The following is a 24,724-nucleotide window of genomic DNA, read 5'->3' on the forward strand; positions in this document are numbered from 1 at the left end:
TCCATTGACTGGTGAATGGATTAACAAATGTCGTCTATACATACAACGGAATATTATTCAGCTTTAAAAAGGAAGGAAATTCTAACACACACTACAACATGAATGAGCTTGGAGGACATTATACTAAGTGAAATAAGCCAGTCACAAAAAGACAAATACTGTATGATTCCACTTACATGAGGTACCTAGAGAAGTCAAATTCATAGAGACAAAAGGTAAAGTGGTGGGGTCAGGGGCTGAAGGCAAAGGCAAATTGAGAGTTGTTATTTAATGGGTATAGAGTTTCAGTTTGGTAAGATGAAAGTTCTAGATATTAGTTTTACAATGAGGTGAATGTACTTAACACTAATGAATTGTATGGTTAAAAAGTGAAGATGATAAACATTTGTTATGTGTATTTTGTCAATTTAAAAACTTTAAAACACACACAAAAGTGAAAAATACAAGGTGAGTAGTGGAAAGCTAGACCAAGTTTCAGGAGACTTGAATTCCTGTCCTGACTTTGGTTTTAGTGCATAACTTAGTTAAAACACATGTGAGAAGCAGTACTAGAAAAGTATTTTGAACATTTTTTTAAAGGATGGCATTGTTATTAATGATCATCAGCATAATTACATTATTAAAACACTGTACTATGGAAACAAATTTTTTTCCCCTGACAAATTTTAGGCAAAAGCAGATGACAGAGAAGCTATCCTGCTGGTTCAGATTAACACCTGAATAGAAGAAAGAGGGCAAACCTGAAAAATGCAGTAATTTACTTAAAAGCAATTTTAAAAGAAAAAAAAAGAATAATAATAGCAGTAAATCTGTGACACAGACTTCATTTGCTATTAGGAGTGAATTTGGATGGGTCTTAGAGCCTTATACTATAAATCAAAACTAATTTGAGTTTGGGTGATTTTCTTTTTCATATGGTATATTTAACTCTTATCAGATGGATATATGGCCAAATAAGTAATGACATGTGCACAGTAAATTAAGCTAAAGTCATTTTCTTCCTTTAGGGATTTAATGTGGGTAAAGCATCATACAAGGATGATTTCTTCAGACACTCAACCCCTGTCAGAGACTGCCGGAGACCTGAGTTATTAACATAGTATAAAAGAAGAAATTTGGTCCTCTTACCCACGTGCTCCTCCTGAGCCCTGTTAACTGGACTCCAGTGTGCCCCTGTGTAATGGGCTTGTTGCTAGGTAACAGACACAGGGACCCCAGAAAGCCTTTCCTCAGGGCTGCCTATAATTCCTACTAAAGCCCTGGCTTCTGCAGTCTGGAAACTGTTTCCATTACTCATTGTCTCTGCTGTTCTTCTTCCCATTTGTTTTTGTTTACAGATCCCAATTTAACAAATGAGTTCATACATCTTATGCCATTAAACAGCTGTGTAAAATAGAGACCCCACTTTAATAGTATTGGTTTACTCCAACAGGTAATTTAATAAAGAGCAAATTTGGCTACTGGTATTTGCCTCCACTTTGTACAAAGAAAAGCGTTAGGAAAAGCGTGCAACCATATTAAAATGTTTCATTACAATGGAATGTTGTTTTAAATACAGGTTTAACTGACCAAAGAAATACATAAATAAAAGTGTGATTTCATAGCACAGATGTTTGGGGGCAAGTGGAAATATTTGAAAATGAACCCAGCATTAAATGGTATCCAGGAATACTGTTCATATGTTAGATGTGGAAATTGCACTGTGGTTATGTAGTAGAATGTCATTTTTTGAAGATGCCGCTAAAGGTGCAGAATGCCATAATATCTGAAAATTGCTTTAAAATGGTTCAGCAAAGGGCACCTGGGTGGCTCAGTGGTTGAGCATCTGCTTTCAGCCCAGGTCGTGATCCCGGGGTTCTGGGATGGAGTCCAGCATCAGGCTCCCTGTGGGGAGCCCGCTTCTCCCTCTGCCTATGTCTCTCCCTCTCTCTCTGTGTCTCTCATGAATAAATAAAATCTTTTTTAAAAATGACTCAGCAAAAAAATATAAATGAAGCAAGTATGACAAAATATTAGCAATTATTAGACTGGATGGTGTGATATATGGATGTTCATTGACCTAATCTTTATATTTTTATGTTTTGAAATTTCTTATAATAAAGAGTAATTCATAATAACAAACCCACAACTACCATCTTAGGTGGAAGATCGTGTAACAGGATAACAGGGAATATCCAATTTTTTTTTTCTGTTCCTGAAAAGAATGAGAAGAATTTTAAAGGGAAGTAGATTAACAACCTAGAAGGAGGGGATGGAGGAGGCAGGGAAAGAAAAGGTACATGGAGCTGAGGACCATATAGAGTGAAGTGGGCATTAAAAAATCCTGTGTTGAGCAAACAATGACTTTGGTATTCCATTTGAAACCATTTATGTTTCTGAAATATAATTCCCTCCTCTATGCAGCACAATTATTCAGCAAGTTGTGCTATACTCAAAATAATTTGTGAAAGTGAAAAATGAGTCCAGTGTCAACTTCCATGTCGTAGAAAGAGTCAAAGGGGGTATAGGACAGCAAGGCCACCCATAGACTTGCCCGTTTCCATGGAAGCTGGCATCAGATGTGATTGTGAGAATCAAAGTCCCTTGAAGATTCATGGAAATCTTTGAAAGAGATTCCAACTTCTACAGAGAATGGAATTGGACTTGAAGCCATCTCATCAGGGATTCAGCTTACATTGGGACAATAAAATTTAATCTTTCCTCAAGCCTAAGAAAATTGAAATAAAACATTGTATTATCCTCTTTTGTAGCAATGTAGGATGTACATTAATTTATCAATCAGACCATAAAATAAGTAGAATACACTTACTGTGACAGTCATTCAGTAGATATTTATTGAGCATGACTGTGTTCTGGCTATGTTTTCATGAGCTGATGGGGAGCCTGATGTGAGACTCGATCCTGGAACTCTGGGATTACGACCTGAGCTAAAGACAGACGCTCAACAAAACCCAGGTGCCCCTGTAGGGGTTGTGTTTTAGCATGTGTTGTAAAAGAAAGATAGGTTCTGGATATCACTTGAAGGTAGAGCCAAGAAAATTTGCTGTTGGACTTGATATAAGAAACAAGAAAAAGGTGTATGTGATGACATTGCCATTGTTGGCCTGAGCAATAGGAAGGAAGTTATTAGCTGATGTGGGGAAGACTGTGGGAGGAGTGGGTTTGGGAGGTAGAAGGTTGGGCTCTGGGTATGTTAAGTGTGAGGTACTATTTGACGTCTAGGGAAGATAGACAAGGCAAATAGACATATGAGGTGTTTACAGAAGTCTGGGGTAGAGACATAAATTATGAACGTGTGTGTGATTATGACTATTTTACAGGTACCCAGGGATTATTTAAATCAGGTATGGTAAGGGATGCCTGCCTGGCTCAGTGGTTAAGCATTTGCTTTCGGCTCAGGTCATGATCCCTGGGTCCTGGGATTGAGTCCTATATCGGACTCCCTGCTCAGTGGCCAGGAGTCTGTTTCTCCTCCCTCTGACCCTGACCCTGCTCAGGCACTCTCTCTTACTGTCTCTCTCAAATAAATAAATAAAATATTTTTTTAAAAAAATAGGTATGGTAAGACATGCAGATACGGAAATTGACTATCATGAAGGAAGAAGTTTGTCATCCTCACAATTCTCTAGTAACAGGAGGCACAGCACACAGTGCCGCATAAGGAAGCATCACATTGAGGTGGAGGTACAGAGAGGGAAATTGCAAGCAAGAGCCTTTATTGTGATATTCATGGAAAGGGATGGATAAGATAAGGTAAGCGGGGTAAGAAAGGACCAGCTATTTGGAATAATTTCAGCAGGGCCCGTAGCTGCATCTCTAGGTCTGGCACCTGGCCCCGGGGGAAGATCAGGGTAGCGGGAGAGTGGCTCTGGATTGGTTGGTTTGCATTGAAAGGCAAGTTCATGGGCATGCAAGTTGTTTACTGTCTCCAGGAATTGGCTAGCTCTGAGAGCAGCAGACCTACCAGGGTCAGCAAGGCCCTAGAGGTCAAAGTATCAGCATGCAGAAAATAAAAGTTCTGATTATTATAACAGTATTTAAAGTCATGAGAGTGGAAAAGATCACAAAGTTTGGAGCCCTGGGCTTTTGAAGCAAGATGTCAGCAAGATGAAAAGGGTCCAACTAAGAACACTGATAAAAGGTGGGGGGGAGTCAGAGAGTTTGAAGAGAAACCAGCAGAATGTGGTATCCAAAAGTCAAGTGAAGAGTTTCTAAGAAGAGGGAGTAAGAAACTGTGCCAAACACTACTGATAGTCCAAGTAAACAACAGGGGGGGGTCACTGGTGACATTTGCAAGAGCAGTTGTGGGGTAGCAGTGAGACAAAAGCTCAAATGAATCAGATTTAAGAGAATAGGAGAGGGAGAAAGACAGAATCAGTCATTCTTTTGTGATGTTTTTCTGTAAAGGGAACATGAAAATGAGACAGAACCTGGAATAAGGTCCATAGAGATGATTCTTCTTCTTCTTCTTCTTCTTCTTCTTCTTCTTCTTCTTCTTCCTTCTTCCTTCTTCCTTCTTCCTTCTTCCTTCTTCCTCTTCTTTCTTCTTTCTTCTTTCTTCTTTCTTCTTCTTTCGTCTTCTACATGGGAGGGAAAATTGTTTGTGATCAAAGGAACAGGGGAAGAAAGAATGTGGAGAGTTGCCCCTGAGTAGACAAGAGGGGCCCAAGAGGAGAGTCCAGCCTGGGATAGGAGTGAGGACAGTTGAGCTGTAGTGATGGCAGAAGAAGGAACTCATCGGGCCAGCTGGGGGCCTCTGTGAAGATGCGATGTCCCTCCACTGGCTTGTTTTCTCAGTGCAACTGTGATTAGCTTGAAGCTTGTTCTTTTCATTGATGCTGATTTGATGGTCTTAGTTAACCAGATGGATGGGAGACGATCTGATTCATTGGGAGTGAGAGAGACTAGTCTGTCTCCTTTTTTTTTTTTTTTTTTTTGACACAGCATTGTAAAAGAAGGAAAATGAAAGACAGAAATGCAAACCTAGAAATAGAATTAACAAACTAGATGAGTATGATCCTGATTAAACTGCGCAGACATCTTGTGAACAAATGTATGTGGAAAGAGGAGCTGAAAGCGATAGCCATAAACATTTTAATGCTTCTTGCAATAAACAAAAAGTTAGTTACTTCCCAGAATATTATAAAGGTAAAAGGAGAAAACAAAACAAAACAAAACAAACCGTGGATTCAGCACTTGACTACATCAGGAAAAGCTTAACAGCCTCCCAGGGAGTTCCAAAGAAGTGGTTTAGGAGAAAGACGTGCATGCACACATACCCTCTGTACTAACATGCTTAACCTCTCAAATCCCTGACAGATCACAGCCTTGGGAACTATGTTCCTGGGACGGGGATGCCTTTATTCAGGCAGCTTATTCTTTTGACCTTGCAGTTGTTATGTGCCACTCACAATGACATGTTCCCTGCTTTCTGCTTTAAGTAAAGGCACTTTACTCGACAGCTGTCAAACAGTGCCCAAAGACACCTATTTTTTTTCTTTTTTTCATGTGCATAACTGAATCCTCTTTAGTGGGTGGGGTAGAGTTCCTGGAGATGATGGGACTCGAGCCTATGAGAAATCATAATGTGCTCACACCGCAGGTAAAGATCACATCTGAGAGTTGCCTGTCCAGTGCTGCAGGTATGGCTGTATGCCCTGGGCCACAGCGCTGCCCACTGATTTTCTGGAGATCTGGGAGGCTGGGCCTCATCAGCGCTATGGTCCATCCAACCCACCCAACCAAGGGTCTGCCAGGAACAGGTGATGACGGCTTTCCCCATCCAGTGAATTCCACACATTCCCCCTGCCCCCAATTTCCAAGAACCTGCGTGCTTTTCAGAGGCCCTGTGAGCATTTATTTACTTCCCTTGTGCGAATATTTGACATCCAAAGTCTGATTGACTCAACTGGGCCTTACAAGTCATTTAACATTTTCTTAACCCATTTGCTGCCCAGGAGGCAGCCATTTGCAAGCCCACGTTTCTCACCTGGATCATGCCTGTCTCTTGCAGAGACAAATCACACTTAGCTCTATCCCCAGCAAAGATCTGGCAGACAGAGGTTTTATTCTTGCAGAAGGCTTCCCTGTTATCTTTCTGCTGGTCGCAAACTCTGTTTTTCCAGGTGTCCTTCATGAAGATATATCAGAGTTAAGAAAAAGAAAGCTCTCACATCTGGTGTCCTCCGAGGTCCTAACTGATTTAAACCATGGGCAGATTTTACTGTTTGCTTTTTCTTCCTGTGGAAACAGAATCCACACTGTGCAGCAGGGAAGGGAGTTGTTTGTGTTTACTGTGGGGATAACCAACACTGCTTTCCCCATTCTCCTTTTCTGGGTGCAGATTACAGATTAATCTTTATTCAAGCACAGAAACTCTTGATTTATGTCACTAATAAGTATGTGCTTTGTGTTGCAGCCAGTGTGAACTGCTCAGAATACACGATGTGCTGGTTGTAAATTGATGACCATATATTGTAGACCCCGGGATGCTCAGAAGGAGGAGAGGACAATGTGAATCAAATTCGTATTATGAAGCCTGGCCCCAGTATGCAAATCCCAGCCTGAGTGGTCAGGGCCTCTTAGTGTACTCCAAGTTACCTGGCACATCATTTACATCCATTTTTTTTATTTCACTAAGAACACACAGACCCTCTTTCACTTTGCCACAATTCTTGCTTCTGAATCAAACTACACACGAAGAACCCTGATCTCACAAATGAGCAATTGCTCTATTATCTGCCTGCCTTATGGGAAACGGAGGTCCCAATGCATTAAGAAGGAAACTTCAAGCCACATGAATGAACTTTGCCTTTGTATAGAAGGGTACAATGCCTCTTCCCACGTGTCCACAGAAAAGCGTGTCATTTCCACATGAGAAGCAACAAAGGCCCCCGGAAGTCCAGCAAAGCCCAGGCACCCCAGCAGCATCTTCTTTGTCCAGGCTTCTTTTGTCATTTACTTGCTTTCACTAATCAAGATCGCACAGGAATGTGTTGAGTTAATGGTTCAGTTTTGTTAATTGCTTCATTGGACTGCTTTTCAGAAAGCACTTGCCCCAGTCCTTGAAATGGAACACGATTAATCGGAAGTCACAAGAAATAATGAGGTTGAGGCGCCTCTGCATCCACCCTGAAATTCTGAGACCCCCTGGAACTGCATTTTAGGCCAGGCAGCAAGGTAATTGAGATTTGCACAAAGAATGGCATGAGATGGGGGCTTGCGGGCTCTGATAAAGTGTAGGAGGGGTGCTCCTTGAAGTGATTACACCCTAATATTTGCATGATTGCTAGAGTCATCTGGGAATGATTTTTAAAGTTTGCATCAATCATAGTTTTCTCCAGAAAACGGGGAGCAACACAAGCCTGGTTGTCCTTTCACATTGTGCGCCAAGTAGAGACAATCCCACCTTTTCTCAAGTTCTGAATCGTGACATTAAATAGCACAAGAAAATAAAAGCATGGCAGTCCACCAGGACTGTCAGCTGAGATAGAAAACCTGATTAGTAGCAAATTTGGCACCTGAGACTTCTGCAAATGGGATGAATTGCCAAAGGCGTGTCTTGCTGCGAGAACATTGCCTTTCCATTCGGTTATAGCAAAAGTATGTGTTGCTAGATATGGTGCATTAATTGTTTTCTTAGGAAGCTGCAGTCTAAATATAATTTTTAGTACGTGCCTTTGTAAGAGGCATTTTTTATAGCTAGATCTATATATCATAGTTGCCTATTTTATTAAATGCTCAAACTTCTAAAGAAATTGTGCCATATTTACAAATTATCTATATTAGCAAAAACCATATAGGGCATGCTTAGGTTAATTACTACCAGAAAGATTGTGGAGGTCTTGACATATTTTCAATTTCAATAAGAAAAACTCTGCATTGCTAGGAGTGTTATGCCAATAACTAATTTCTTTAGATGAAAATATATTGCTGTGTAACACTCAGTTGTCAAGATGGACGGCTTGAGTCTATAGCGACACAGTTTAGGAAAGTAGGAATTTTAAATGCAAAGTTCTGGGAGACACAAACAAGGTTAACTAACTAATTCCCCCAACTCTTTATCACCATAGCGACTGCATCTCAAACATTTATGTTTCTCGTTTCCTTATAAAGTGAAATATGAGGCCAAGGTGACTACCACATCTAGGAAAGGGTAAGGATAAAGTTCACAATTAAAAATGTAGCACTAAGTGTATCTAATACATCATTTTTGTCATTCTTCTTTTAAAATGACACACTTTTTCACCTGCATTCTCAGAGCCTTAAGGTCTGCTAGAGATGTGTCAGGGGCCATTATAGGACACAACTGAAAAGACCATACAGATTATTCCTGGGTCTCCTGTCCACCACTCGGAAAAGAGCAGCTCTACATTTATCTCCCTCTAATCCTGGGGTTTAAGAAGTCTTCTGCTATTTGAAAGAGTTTGAAAAACAACTAGGTTGTTTTCATCTATTTAATACCAATTAGACATTTTAAGATAATACAGGGAAAAAATTTTTAAACAAGGAAACCTACTCATGACATATTGTTAAATTAAAAAATGGTAAAAAAAAATGTGTGAACATGGTAAACCCTTTTTGCAGATATGTTCATATTTATTTATTTATTTTATATGTTCATATTTACACAAAAAAAGATGATAAAAAACCTAAATCATATTGAAGCTGAGTATTAGGGAGGGAGGAAGATAATTTTTATTATGTTTGCTGTTCAGTGTTTCTGTAACTTTGTTTTGAAATAATTCTAGGTTCACAGGAAGTTGCAAAAATAGCACAGAAAGGTCCTTTACCCCAATGTTAACATCAACAGAAACATAGTTCTAAGCACACTATCAAAACCAGGAAATTGACATTGGTATGACCCACAGACCCAATTCAGATTTCTCCACCTTTACGTGCCAATGCATGAGTGTACTCTTTGACCCTTAAAGGTTTCTTTGTTCTAAAGTCTGCTTTATCAGATGTTAATTCTCTCCCCTTCATAGTGTAATTAACTATAACATGTTCTTATAATTGTTGCTTCAATCACCTAATATAGCTTTAAAAATTCAAGAGGATAGTCTGTAATATTTACCCTCAACTTTTATGTTTTCTGCTGTTTTTTCTTCATCCCTCACATTCCACGTTCCTATCTTTTATTTCCTTTCTGTTCAAAGAAACTTTTTTTCTGTGTCTTTAGTTTTGCCAGTGATCTGCTCTCCTCAGCCATGATTTCAGTGCTTGGAACAATTTGTACTCTGCCCTCCTTGGCAATGTTTTGGCTACCATCTTGAAGAGCAGCCTAGGGTTAGCCAAGGTCTGCAGAGGGAATATGAATAGACCTCCAATGCACTCCACTGCTTCCTGACCTACACCAGATTAGGACCAAGAACAAAGGGCTTTCTCTTCAGGGTGGTGTCAGTATTAATGCCAGAGATAACCCTCTGTATAAAAACGACAGCTCAGAAAGCCACCAACTACTCGGTCTAGGAAGCAGTCGATAGTGACACGAGGAAATTAGGTATTTATTAGGTATCAGAAGATCCAAGTTCAAGTCCTGTTCTGACACAGTGAATGATTTTGTGTAAAGCACTTAAGCACTTTGAGTCTATCTTTCCATCTTTAAAATTAAAACAATGAATATCTATTTATATGGTTGTTTTGAGCTTAATTTGCTAATCTCTGGTCTAGAGGAATTCCCCCATTACTGACCAGATCTCTGGAATAGCAAACTTCCAGGAAGTTCATTAAAGATAGTGAACAGCATAAGACGTGAAAATTGGGAATTCCACTGACTTCATTGGAAGAATACTTTTAGAGCTTATCCAAGAGGGCCATTTGGGGCAAGGGGGAATATTGAACAATCGTTGATTACACATTTGAAGGTACTGACCAGATAGTGTCCCTAGATCCAAGCATAAAGAATAAAGGAAGGATGTTCACTGAAATCCCATCTGCCTAAAAATGGGAGAAACAGGATCTCATCAGTTGCTTTTAGGAAAAAAATATCTTTGGGCAGGAATCACAAGTCACTAAGAACATGCTTTTATGCACTATTTAAAATAACACTGCTATTGAATTGTTTGATATCAACCTAGATTATTTTGGCTGAAAACACTAATTGACAAGAATCTTTTCTAAGCCTGCACACTTGAAAATATCTTCTGTTTTTTATTTATTTTTGTTTGGTTGATTGGCTGGTTGTTTTATAGCCACTACTGAATGTATTCTGCTGCAGTTTTCAACAAGACCCTTGGCTATTTTCGGCTTCTTAAAAAAAGATAGCATATTAATACAAAACTAAAATACAAAATAGGAAAACACATGTCTGCAGTTGTATCTTCTCAGATTTCAATCATTCCAATGTATTATTTATCATTTTTCATTTATTTTGTTTTGTTTCAAGAAGTCATTATAAAATAAACCATCCCTGTTAATAAGTTACTTTAAGTTTTTGCATTTCTACTTAGGACCTGCTTTTCTCAGTGGCCCATGGAGCAATGTGTGCTTTTATGCTTTTGGGTAAGCTGAAGGTTACAAAGTTTACCAAAGTCCTCGGTGACCTCCTTGTTCATAATTCCACCAGATGTTTTCAGTCCTCACTTTTCATGGCCTGTCACCTGTATTTTCCAGTATGGGCCACTTCCTCCTTCCTCTGGCTTCCATGATGCCACACCTTTTCCTCTGTCGTCTTTGTGCACTCACCACGCATCACCCAGTGATTAATGTAGGACTTCCTCAGGACTGGGCTCCTCTGCCTCACTCTGTAGGCCATCTCTCCTCTTGGGCAATCTGATCAATACCTTTGACTTCAGTAGCAGCTATGCTGTACCAGTGACCCCAAGCTGTAGATCTACAGGCCAGACCTCTTCTCTGCCCCAGAACTAGTGATCCAATCTTCTATTCTATGTCTCTCTTTTTATTCTCAAAAGTATCTCAAATTCATTATGTCCAAAACTGGATGAATGACAAGTTCTACCATCACCAACACCACCACCACCTCTGTGTTCTTACACTTGCCTCTTGCAGTGAATAGCATAAGCAACCATCCATTGGTGCAGGCCAGAAAGGCAGGAGTCCTCTTTAGACAGCTCCTTTTCTTGTTCCTCCATATCTAACCTTTGGCAGAGAACTATAGACTTTGCATTCTGTCAAATCCAGCATTTTCTCTCCATTTCTACTGCTTCTCAGTGTGGGTCAAATCCCTGGAGATCCTACTGTGAACCCCAAGCTGGCCTTTCATAGCATGCTTGCTCTTCCCTAATTCATTCCCCAAACAGCAACAAAATGATCTTCAGGAATGCAAACCTGAGGGGCACCTAGGTGGCTTAGTCAGTTAAGCATCTGACTTCAGCTCAGGTCATGATCTCAGGGTCCCAGGATCAAGCCCCATATATGGCTACCTGCTCAGCACAGTCTGTTTCTCCTTCTGCTCCCCTGCTTTCTCTCTCTCTTTCTCTCTCTCTCTCTCAAATAAATTCTTAAAAAAAGAGAAAAGAATGCAGACCTGACCCCTTCAGCACCCCAACCCTCACACACACACACCACCAAGAACTTTTCAGTGGTTTCTTGTTGCCCCTTGCTCTGAACTAAAATCCTCACTTTGATCTCATGGCCCAGCACAATCTGGCCCCTGCATACCTCACCAGGCTCTTCTAAGCTAAGGTTACTCTCACCTCTGTCCTTCATACATGCAGGGCCCTCAGGGTAGAAGGGCTGCCCTACTCCCTTCTTTACCTACTTATCTCCTCATTTTCATGATCTTAGTTCAAATGATCTTAGTTCAGCCATTGCAGGGGACTCTCCCCTGATTTCCTAGTGTGGGTCTTACACAACTCTCTCTTTTTTCTCAGTAGTTATTATGTTTGTAATTACATACTGATTTATGTAATCATTTGATTAATTTCTATTCCCTCACTAGGCTGTGAGCTCCAAGATATATGGTGGTTCCATTCACCATTGCATCCACAGAGCCTAGCATAGCATATGAGAGGCACTAGGGAAGTATCCCATGAAGAGAAGAAGGAAGAAGGGACAGCAGGGGTAAAGGAAGTGATGCAGGGAAGGAGAGAAAGAGGGAGTAGAATAAAATGAAGAACAAATTATCCCTAGATATGGTGCCCAGGAAATCACACCATCATGTAAACATATAGAATCCCTTTTTATATTACAAAGAGGAGGTTCACCCACCTGCATGCCCACTGTGGAAATATTCTCCACTTGAGCCCATAAGCTTAGAGAGGTTTGTATCTTTCACTGTGAAAAACTCCGAGATCCAACTACTAGAATTGTGCTCATGGCATTTCTGAGCCCTTTTTCATTGTGTCACTGTGGTTGAGACAGAAAGTACAAGACTTGTACCTCTTTACAACAAACCAGGTGTCCCTGAGACTCTGGAAAGACAGAAGATGAATAGACATGTCATGACTTCTCACCAGGAGAGTCATCTTGAGGCCTAGGGGAAGTTCTTATTAGAAAATGTCAGGCAGCATAGAGACAGAATGATTCACTGTACGTGAAAAATGCTGAGGAAATCCTCCCAACAAGAGCCTTCGCAAGAATTATTCAGAATTGGAAGATAAAAAATACATATTCTGGAGGGAAAATAATTTTTTTAGGATCTGGGAAACAAAATTTGCTAGTAGGATAGGTAGGCCTCTTTGCAGGAAGATTTGCTATAAACTGTGGGCCTGCATGTATGCATGAGGTTAGAGACCTCGAGATGGCAGATGCAACATCTCCTCTTTGTCTTGATCAGGGTTTAGGACTCAGGGTTGAAAAATTGAATTCATTTTCTGGCCTTATAAATATTAAAATGCAGTTTTTAATAGAACCTGAGATCTCCTTCATCTTCATCCCTGTCCAATTGGTCTGTGGGTTTCTACATCGTGTCTATTGTCCCTGGTTTCCTTCTCTGAAAACCAGAGAGGCAGTCCCAAAGGCAAGACATAAATTCACATAAAATAAGGCCTTCCAGAAAGAGGTTTAAAGGTAGAGAATCTTACAAAAGCAGGCTAGAGACCCAAGTGTATAGATTTGAGATGCTTGGGGAGAAATTGTGGCCAAAAGAAGCTAAAACCAAGACTGAGGAGGCCAAAATAGGACTCCCCACCAGCCCTGCTTGTTTCAGTTTGTTTTATTAAGACATTAAAAAAATAGTTTTAATGACAGGGATGCCCACTTTCACCACTGTTGATCAGCATAGTACTAAGACCTAACCGCAGCAATCAGACAAAAAAAGAAGTAAAAGTCATTCAGATTGGCAGAGAAAAAATTAAACTCTCACTCTTCACAGATGACATGATTGTATATGGGGAATTCAAAAGACTTCACCCCAAAACTGCTAGAACTCAAACAGCAATTCAGCAATGTGTCAGGATACAAAGTCAATGCACAGGAATCAGTTGCATTTCTATATACAAACGATGAGACTGAAGAAAGAGAAACTAAGGAATCAATCCCATTTACAGTTGCACCCCAAACCATAAGATACCTAGGAATAAAACTAACCAAAGAGGTAAAGGATCTGTACTCTGTAGAACACTTCTGAAAGAAATTGAGGAAGACACAAAGAGATAGGAAAACATTCCATGCTCATGGATTGGAAGAATAAATACTGTGAAAATGTCTATGCTACCCAGGGCAATTTACATGTTCAGTGCAATTCCTATCAAAATACCATGGACTTTCTTCACAGAGTTGGAACAAATAATCCTAAGATTTGTGTGGACCTCGAATAGCCAGAGGAATGTTGAAAAAGAAAACCAAAGCTGGGGGTATCACAATGCCTGATTTCAAGCTGTATTACAAAGCTGTGATCGTCAAGACAGTATGGTACTGGCACAAAAACACATAGATCAATGGAACAGAATAGAGAACCCAGGAATGTACTCTCAACTCTATAGTCAACTCATCTTCAACAAAGCAGGAAAGAATATCCACTGGAAAAAAAGTGTCTTCAATAAATGGCATTGGGAAAATTGGAGAGCAACTATGTAGAAGAATGAACCTGGACCATTCTCTTACACTACATACAAAGATAAACTCAAAATGGATGAAAGGCTTAAATGTGAGACAGGAATCCATCAAAATCCTAGAGGAGAACTCAGGCAGCAACCTTTTTGACCTCGGCCACAGCAACTTCTTGCAAGACATGTCTATAAAAACAAGGGAAACAAAACCAATAATGAACTATTGGGACTTCATCAAGATAAAAAGCTTCTGCACAGCAAGGGAAGCAGTCAACAAAATTAAATGGGAAACTACAGAATGGGGAGAAGATATTGCCAATGGCATATCAGATAAAGGGCTAGTATCCAAGATTTATAAAGAATTTATCAAGTTCAACAATCCAATCAAGAAATGGACAGAAGACGTGAGCAGACATTTCTCCAAAGAAGACCTACACATGGCCAAAAAGCACATGAGAAAATGCTTTATATCACTTGCCATCAGGGAAATACAAATCAAAACCACAATGAGATACCACCTCACACCTTACACCAGTGAGACTGGCTAAAATTAACAAGACAGGAAACAACAAATGTTGATGAGGAAGTGGAGAAAAGGGAACCCTCTGGCACTGTTGGTGGGAATGCAAACTGGTGCAGCCACTCTGGAAAACAGTATGGAGGGTCCTCACAAAGTTAAAAATAGAGCTACCCTATGGCCACACAATTGCACTACTGCGTACTTACCCCAAAGATACAGAAGTAGTGAAATGCTGGGACATCTGCACCCCGATGTTCAAAGCAGCAATGTCTACAATATCCATATTGTGGTAGGAGCCAAGATGTCCTGTGACAGATGAATGGATAAAGAAAATGTGGTTTATATATACAATGGAGTATTACTCAACCATCAGAAAGGATAAATACCTACCATTTACATCAACATGGATGGAACTGGAAGATATTATGCTGAGTGAAATAATAAATCAATCGGAGAAAGACAATTATTATATAGTATCACTCATGTGGAATATAAGAAATAGTAAAAGGGACCATAAGGGAAAGAAGGGAAACTGAATGGGGAAAAATTAGAGAGGAAGACAAACCATGAGAGACTCTAGCTCTGGGAAACAAAGGGTTGCAGAAGAAGTGGGTGGGCAGATGGGGTAACTGGGTGATGGGCATTAAAAAGGGCACATGATGAGATGAGCACTGGGTGTTACACTATATGTTGACAAATAGAATTTAAATAAAATAAAACAGTTTTAGGACTGCAGCAAAACTGGGCCAAATGTATAGGAATTTCTCATATACTTTCTACCTCCCAACATGCACAGCCTCCGCTACTATTACCATCCCCCACCGAAGGGGTGCAGGTTTTACATGGACCCATCATCACCAGAAGTCCCTGCATGGCATTAGGGCTCAGTCTTCATGTTGCTCACATCCACTCTATAGGTTTGGACAAAAATGTACAACACTATAGTACACATATTCACCATCCAGAGTGTTTATGCTGACCTAAAAATCTCCGTGCCCCACTATACATCCCTTTTCCCAGACCTTGTCTTTTTTTTCTTTAATCAAAACTAGATCCTTGACATTGATCTAATTATCATACATGAGGGAAAGTAAATGTGATTTGGCCCCTACAAATATATGTCCCCTAGAGGTTTTCTTTCTTCTTTTGAGGTTGAAAGATAAAGCAACTAATGCCAAGTAACGTACCATTTGATATGTTGAATTTTCCACTTACACATATCTATTTGGGAAAGGAAGGCATGCCAAGTAGCTCCTGGTTGCTGGCCTTTTTCAATGGGAGTTAAGGATGTGACATGCTTTTGCTTTAATCATTCTAACAGAAACTTTGTAATTATTCCCTACTATTTCTAAAGCCTCAAGTGGATTTCATCTCATTTTTTAGTTCATGCCCAAAAGTTGAAGTGTTAAGATTTTGTTGCCAATCATGTTTTCAAAATTATCCAAAATGTAAGAGTAAACTTTGTCCATGATATTATGAACTTCCTTACATAGTGTTTTATTTGTAGATAGTTTTCATTATTAATTTAACAAATGGGAGCCACTGGAAGCAAAGCCAAAATCATATGTTGTTGCCCTGATTTGCTAAGTGACTATTCTTTATAGCATTAACTGAAAGATATTAATTATATTTTAAAAGTAATAATCAAATGGGATTCATCCCTAAGTGCCAAAATGCAAAGATGTTCAACCATGGTAGTTAGACAAAAGAGAAAAATGACCATTTTAATTGATGTCAAGAAACCATTTTCTAAATTCTTTATTTTTTCTGAAACATTGCTGTTAAATGTATTTATATATAAATTAGAAACACCAAGCATAATGGTAAAAACAAAAAAACAGTATCCTTTGAATTACAATGAGAATCAGTTTAGGATTCACAAATTTCTTTTATCATTAATTTAAACATGCTGACAAGTGCAATTAGACAAAAAGAATGAAATAAGAGCTATTAACAATGGAAAAAAGGAAGCAAAAGTATGGTTATTTTTTATGGACACACTTTTACATATTGAAAACCTAGGGTTAACATATGAACAAAAATTAGGAAGAATAAGGAAGCTTATGAGGTGATCATTTACAAAACAAATACTGAAAAATAAATTATTAAAAGGAAAGATGTCAAATCTCCGTAATTATCTATAAATTAAATATGTATAATTTCTGTATAATTCCCAACAGGATGACATCACTGAACAAAACAATTCCATATTTTATCTGAAAAAAATAAACACATGGAAATAATCATAAAATGGCTGAAAATAATAGGTAGTGGTCAGCCCAGGATATGTGGGAATATAGTATATTGCCTAGTTAACATTTGTATCAATGGGAAAACATCTGAGTATACAATAAAGAAAAACAACAAATATCCAATAAATACATGAAAAAAGATCAAACTCAGTACTGATTAAACAAATCCAAATTAAAACAGTTGGTGGGAAGGTCAATTGGTAAAATTTTCTAAAGGGCACTTTAACAAAACAACCTAAAGATGTTTCAGTAACTCTGCATCATAGTTCCCAAGAAGCTGCCTGTAGGAAACATAACTGGCATATCAGCTGGGAGTGGCCCCTGCCTACTGCCCATCCAACATGCCACATCGCATCTGAAGGGAAGTCCTGTTAGTTCTACCTTCCAATTATATCCAGAATCGTACCACTGCTCACTACTTCCTCCTCCACCACACTAAGCCAGATACTATGATATATTGCCTGGATTGTTAGAATACCCTTCTGGCTGGTCTCTGTGTTTCTAAAATTACACACTACCATATTTATTTTCAGCACTATGACCAGGAGGATTCTTTCAAAGGACAAATCAGATCATAATGTTCCTTTCCTCTATACTCTGAAGTATCCCAGCTCACTAAGAGGAAAAATAAAAAAGTGAGTCCTCTTGGCCTAGAAGGCCCTCAAGATCTGGTAACTACTCCTAGTTAATCCACCTCAGTCTTTGTGATTTATATCTCCCTGTACTCACCTCTTACTCATTTTGTTCCAGCCAAATCGGCCTTGTCACTGCTCCTCAAGCAAGCTGTGCGGGCTCTCCCCTCAGGCCCTTTGCACTGGTTATTCCTTTGCCTGGAAACTGCTCGGTTCTCCTTCAACTCCTTCTGGTGGTTGCTTAAATGTCACCAGCTCAGTGAAGCTTGTCTTGGTCACTCCCCACTCTCCCAGACCTCCTCAACCTGTTCTGTGTTTTCTATTTTTTAGACCTATGTATCATTTTCTAACTGACTCATCCACCTGGTTTCAATCTATGTTGATTATAGTCTGTCCCCTGTAGTTTACAAATTTCATAATGGCAGAGATTTTTGTTTTGTTCACATAGATCTGGCCCTAGCACACAAGCAGCTACCCAGAGATGTTTGGTGAATGAATTGCTGAATAATATTGCAAGGAGCCTTCCTACCTGGTGAGATTTAAAGAAAGCAGTACAATAATCAAATGGAACTCACAGAAGCGGAATACTATCTGACAGTCTTCAGGAATGCGAGGGAAGGCACGAAGGAAACGGTTGGTGTTTTCCTGTGCAATTCTAGATAGTCATCTGTTACTTCTTCCAAAAGATTCTCTGGCTGGTTACAGGCCCACACCAAACTCCTAGCCACAGTAAGAATAATAATAAAAAAATCAGAACCATAACATGAAATTAGTCCCTTATGTTTATATACCATTTCACAATGTACTAGTATTTATCTCGGTAAATTAGGTAGGCAAGGTAGATGTCAACTATTTGATGGATTAAAAATACTACTTTTACCTTGAGGCTACTTCTCCTTCTTTGATTACTATTATAATCTTTGTTTTGGATTCACTATTAAGAGAGGTTAAATTATACTGAAAGGATATTACGTAAGGGAAAAATGGTTGATGATGCTTCAGAAATTATCCAGAACAATTGGATAAGGATGGAATGTTTTATATTTGTCATTTTTGTCACAGATAATTCGTTCAGAGCTGAGAATTTATATTTTATTTCAAAGCTACTTAAAGGCTCCAAAGAAGCCTTTTTTGGCTTCTTTTAAAAGTCCATTTTCTGGGATGCCTGGGTGGCTCAGCGGTTGAGTGTCTACCTTCGGCTCAGGGTGTGATCCCAAGGTCCTGGGATCAAGTCCCGCATCAGGATCCCTGCAGGGAGCCTGTTTCTCCCTCTGCCTGTGTGTCTACCTCTCTCTCTGTGTCTCTCCTGAATAAAATCTTAAATAAATAAATGTCCATTTTCTGAAACCTGCCACAAGCTGATGGAAGTTTTATAGGAACCTTAAAGCCAATTAGAAGTCTGAGAACACTTGGTTTGTAAATGGCCCATAAGTTGGAGAGGCTACATTAGGGGCCAGGCTGAGAGCAGAAGCAGAGAGGGAGAGTGGGGAGCTTTTTGTTCTGCTGCTGTGAGACAACCACTGCCAGATGCCAACTCCCCCTCCTTGCCCCTAGTTCTGAGGTTGTCCCTATGGGTTTCAAAATAGGCATAGGCTTTGCCATTTTGTTTTATTCTATAGATGTCCTCCTACAACAAGGGAGAAGATAACCTTTGCTAAAATTTATGAGGCTACTTCTTAAAAAGAGCTTTCATTTAGGCTTTCTGAATTTTCCTCAACATGGAAGATTAAAGTTAAAGGACCAATTTACTCATTTTTCTCTCTGTATCTAATGCATTAGCAAAATAATCTCAGGATTGTGAGTTTACAGTTGTGAGTTTATGGAATGGCAAAAACAATTGGCTTAAAATGGATCCTATTATTTTAAATTCAACCATTTGAATCCAGTTGATGCATTTAATCCCCTAGATCACCACCCAGCCTGCCTTCAGACTGGACAAGAGCACTGTGTGTCCTAGCCAAATATTTCTACATCAAGGTCTGGTATATTGACATATATTGATATATATTACACTTACATCTTGTAAATGAAAGCTACTTCTGATGCAAAAATGTGTTTTCAGGTCATTTTGTATTTGATATTTGATAAGAGGAGAGATGGGGAATTGGGTCATGGGGCATGGAAAAAGAATGAATTATGATTTCAAGAAACATTTGCAGTGGCAAACTTGGGAGGAAATAATTTTGGTTAGGGCCAAATATGTGAAATGCCAGTGTGTGCACATGAGTATGTGTGTATATGTATGTATTGAGAGTGTTGTCAATGAAAAAGTGGTTATTTTATTTGATTAACCTTCAGAGGCAACTGATTAATCACAAATGATCTGTTGAGAGTCTCTGGGCAAAATATTTGCCATTAATTACACATACTTAAAAGTTTTATTTACTAAAACTCTCAACCTAACTATATTTAATCATAGAAAAATAAATGTAGTCAATTTCTTACTTAATAAATTAAATAATGGCCAAGTGTCTTCCTGTGGCTTCCTGGACACAGGACATGGCATGGTTTAACTGAACCTACCCTCACACTGATCCATCACAGATGGAGATGTGCCTACACCCATGCCCTGGTCATTTTCAATTTAGATTCTAGTTCAGCATAAATGGAGTTCCAGAGGTTCCCCAAGCCTCCAGAATGTTGATCTAGTTGAGACCATCCTTCCTAAAACAAGGACACAAAGGGACCTGCTGGAGAGGGCCAGGCAGAGAATGAAGGATATAGATAGGGGTAACAAGGAAACAATCAACATTTTGCAGTGCATATTCAGGCCAGACCTTCAAGTATATTCATTGGAATGACAAGGAACGCATAGACATACATGAATAATTAGGGCTTTAAGACAAGAAGAGGCCATTCCCAAGATAGTCTGTTAATGGAACCTGAGGTACTGGTGGCACATAGAAGGATGGAAAAACGTAGATGGGATCATGGAAATGACACTGTAGTCACAAACACCATGTGACCTCTGGGTTATGGCCACAGAACCAGGGTTCCAAGGAACCCAGTTTGAAATCCCCTTCTCAGACCCTCTCTGATGTTCCTCTGCCTATCTCAGCACTGTGAGACTTTATTTTTAAGAGATTTTATTTATTTATCTGAGAGACAGAGAGACAGAGAGAGAGAGCAAGTGGTAGGAGGAGCAGAAGGGGAGGGATATGAAGAGGTAAAGAATGTCCAGCAGGTTCTATGCTGAGTGCAGAGCGTGGTGTGGGGCTCAGTCTCACGACCCTGAGATCATGACCTGAGCCAAAACCAAAAGTTGAACACTCAACTGACTGAGCCACCCAGGTGCCCCACTTGTGAGACTTTAAATAGTACTTTCTGGGTATGAAATACAGTTCTTAAATTTATGTTACAATTTATAAAGGAACAGCATCTAAGTGAATGACTGGCCCTGTCCACCTCTAATGTTTTCCCATAAAACATAGAACCTAGGCTTCATTGATATACCAACTTATTTGTTTAATGGCTATCAAAATTCAGGCCATATGATATAAACCAAATACTTATTAGGGTCTGTAGTAAAACAAAAGAGTTGAGGGGCTCGTGGCTTTTGAGAAAACATATTTCCACAGCCTTTGTAATATTACTTCCATACATAATAAATACCACCATGATAAACAACAACTACATGGGTAGCCTCCCGTAATCCCCAGACAGAGAGATAGGTAGGTGATATGTTTCCACTGTTATAGATGCTGAGTATGAGGCACCAGGGAGTGGAGTTGCTTGCCTGAGGCCCACAGCTGGAAAGGATATGAGCTGGACAATGGGCCAAGACTGTGTGATGGCATGTCAAGTGGTCTTCTTCCTGCACCATTCACCCCCTTGACTTCTAGTCTGATTTTCCAAACTCAGGCATGTTTCCTGAGTCTTGAAATTGTTAATACAGACAAGTGAACATTCATTAAAACAAATGTCACATCTAAGCCAACTTCTACCCGAGATGTATGTTCTTCCTGTGCTTGTGTGTTTCAACAACTGAGAGAGTAACTTTCTAGCATCCTCAGACCATTTGGGTAAATAAATTACGAATATCCAAGAACAGTTGCCCTGTGCCTTCTTATATACCACATGCTAGCCCAGAGGCTGGACCTGCGAGGGTAATTTGGCCCCTGACTTTGAAGAATGGAGTTGGAGAGGCCATTCAGGTGGCTGAATGGGCAAAATAATCTCAGGATTGTGAGTTTACAGTTGTGAGTTTATGGAATGGCAAAAACAATTGGCTTAAAATGGATCCTGTTATTTTAAATTCAACCATTTGAATGCAATTGATGCATTTAATCCCCTAGATCACCACCCAGCCTGCCTTCAGACTGGACAAGAGCACTGTGTGTCCTAGCCAAACATTTCTACATCAAGGTCTGGTATATTGACATATGTATATATATAATACACTTACATCTTGTAAATGAAAGCTACTTCTGATGCAAAAATGTGTTTTCAGGTCATTTTGTATTTGATATTTGATAAGAGGAGAGATGGGGAATTTGGTCATGGGGCATGGAAAAAGAATGAATTATCTTGAAGGGAACGCCATAAACAGAAGGTCCCAAACTGGAAACGCCAAGATTTTTGCTGAAAATGATGAACATGTGGATATCACAGAGGCTTAAAATATTTTTGGGTGTCATCCTGAGTGTTAACCTGCTCAGAGGCACCTTCCATGCCATTTACCATCACTGCCCCTCCTCTTCCATGTCAGAACAATCCGTTTCAGTTATTTGTGATGTAGGATTTCTGTATGTGCATCTGCTCTATTTCCCTTCCACTGGACTGTGAAACCCCGACGCCAGAGACCAGGATGTTTTGGGGCTCTGCTGGAAGCCAATGCCTTACCCACCTCGGCACCTGTAAACAGCAGTCATCTGCTAACTACCGGGCAGTTCTGCAGCTGGAGAGGCATTTGGAGAGGTTGGCAGGTAGAGATGCTACCAGCCTGAGACATCAGCAAGAACACAGAGAATAGATGCTACAACATACCTAAGCCTTGGGTATAACTGCTGAAGAACATGCCTGGAAGGTCTCTCTCAGTCCATTTGTGAGATCCTCAGCAGCCAGCTTAGCAGAGGGTGGTTTCCCCTGAGATGATGGGACATCCAAAAGTTCAGTCATCTGTAAAGTCGCACAAAGCTAAGCTCCAAGTAAGGTATGGCCCTGAGGTTAAGACCCAGCTGCACAGAATGAAGAGCACACTTACAGTCTCTGCCCGTGGTGAGCTAATGACCACTGATAATAAACCAAAGTCATGTACCAATGTGATGCTGGTGCACTGAGGGTCAAATTCCCCAATGTAACAATCTCTTTACCTTGAGCTGAATATTAGTAAAATGGCTGTCTTTATGGGAAGCAAACCATGAACACATGTAACTTTATTCAAAAATGCCAACACTTCATCTGAAGAGAGAATTTATAAAACTGCAAAGTGAGTGATGGAGTGGCATGGGGGATAGCCCTGTTGTCCCGGAAGAGAAGCCCTGAAGACTTGGTTCCCCACACTGTCTGTGACTCCAGACAAGTTATGTCACCTGCTGGCCTCATTGTCTCGTCTATACATCAAGTGATGGGTTCAGCTGAACTCTCTGGCCTTTGGAGATGTAATAAGCCTTACATGGACTCAAGCTTTTCTAGCATTGCACTTCTGAGCTCTCGATATTTTTGTTAAACATTATAATCTGCAATTACATCATTCGGTAATATCGTATGAAATTTATTTTTCACAATTCTGCTGAAGTGCAGGGTGATCACATAAGCAGCATTCTTGTATTGGAGTTTGTCCTTTATTAAACACTAAATTCTACATCCTTATGTTTTCAGCTGTCTCTTAAAATCACTGGTAAAATGCAGTTAACACTCAGAAACATGAGTCTGGGCTTATAAAAGAACTCATGAAAAACACCCTGATATAATTTCAAAATGAAACACAAAATTGCTCCTAAATATTGAGAAAAGAGAGGCCCAAGGCCCAAGCTTTCTAGACATCCCTTCTCTCCCCTGCCTACACATGTCTGCATGCCCCACCGTACATTTCCTGAGGATGGAAACTTTCCTCTGTGTCCTTGAGCCGCCTCCCCCTGCTTCTGTGGGGACCTTGCTTGATTATTTATCCCACTTTCCCTCCTGATGTATCTTCATCTTCTGTCTGTCGAACAGTTCCCTCCACTCAATCTATAAACATCCCAGGTCTCACTTTCTGAATATGCTGTATTTCATCAATTCTAAGATATACATTTTTCACACTTAACATCTCTGAAATCAGGATGTTTCTTACAACTTGCTATTCTTAAGGAAGATTTTTTTTTCTTTCTTGGAACATAAAATGGGGGTGTGCCTTACAAATGATGGTATTTTAGATTGGATGTAACACAATGCAAATCCCTCCTCTGTCCCCCCATAACACCTGCCATGGGTTAGGCTCTTCAAGATGGTCAGAAATGGAACCTATCCTTTGGATATCTTAGTTAATGAGGATTTAGTATAAGGCACCACAGACCAAGGGAGGAAACAGTCCTAGCAGTGCCCCACCAGGAGCAGTGGAAAGTTGTGGCTCATTGGTGAACAGCAGGTGCTCTAATGATTCAAGACAGTGCAGATGGTCTAGAAGCAACTCTGGTGCCAACTCATGACTCAGCTGTCCCATCTCTGCTCTACAAAGTCAGACTCACATTCAAGATCCCCAAAAGTAAAGGTAAGATTAGTTTGGTCAGTCACCATTTATGCCATCAGCAAGACTCGTTTGCCAGACTAATGGCAACCTATATAGATTAGACACCCAACCATCCCAGATTGAATTAGATGTGGCCAGAGCAGGAACAAGACATGGCAACCTGCAGGTATGTAACCGCTCAGAAGAAGCTATGGCCTAGGACGTATTCAGAACTTAATGTTTATCTCCACATGTTCCTCTAGCTGGTACTTTATTTTCAGATTTCCTTTGCAATCCAAGTTTTTTAAAATGTGGTCTAAACTTCTTGTCCCCACCTCCAGTCTTCCACCTGATTCAATCAGATTTCCTTCCCAATGCCTCTACACACACTGCTCTAGCTGTACTTGTCCTCAGCATGACCTTGTGTTTGATTTCTCCAAGGAACACGTTTAGTCTCTATCTTACCAGCCACTGGGGCTGCAGCAGATGCCAAGGGAATGCCATGGATGGCCCACCTAGGGGCCCTTCCTCAGGCTATACACTCTTCCTCTGGGTGCTCCCCACATTGCTGAGGGCTCACAGCAAAGTGCCTCTCCAGAGAATAGCTCTGAGCTGATGGGAATGCACATATGACTCCTGACTGAAAAGGCTGCCTTGGTGCTGTGGGGGCTGGTCATGCTCCAGAGGGTCCCATGGGGTTGGTTTGAGGCCAGATGGTA

General features: G+C 40.1%; 1 long non-coding RNA gene across 28 annotated transcripts in view; it reads left to right on the plus strand.

The window, feature by feature from the left end:
- The window catches only part of LOC112648051 (uncharacterized), an 86,178-nt gene that overhangs the window by 6,248 nt on the left and 55,206 nt on the right, over positions 1–24,724 (plus strand). For 24 of the 28 annotated variants that reach the window (XR_007412167.1, XR_007412164.1, XR_007412146.1 and 21 more), the window contains 2 exons: positions 6,419–8,155; positions 17,805–17,989. This is a non-coding gene — a long non-coding RNA (uncharacterized LOC112648051). Of the gene's footprint in view, positions 1–6,418; positions 8,156–17,257; positions 17,360–17,804; positions 17,990–24,724 lie in introns of all 28 variants that reach the window. The other 4 variants (XR_007412160.1, XR_007412152.1, XR_007412142.1 and 1 more) reach the window with 4 other exon arrangements.

The sequence above is a fragment of the Canis lupus genome, chromosome 7, assembly GCF_003254725.2.
Source record: "Canis lupus dingo isolate Sandy chromosome 7, ASM325472v2, whole genome shotgun sequence".
NCBI lineage: Eukaryota > Metazoa > Chordata > Mammalia > Carnivora > Canidae > Canis > Canis lupus.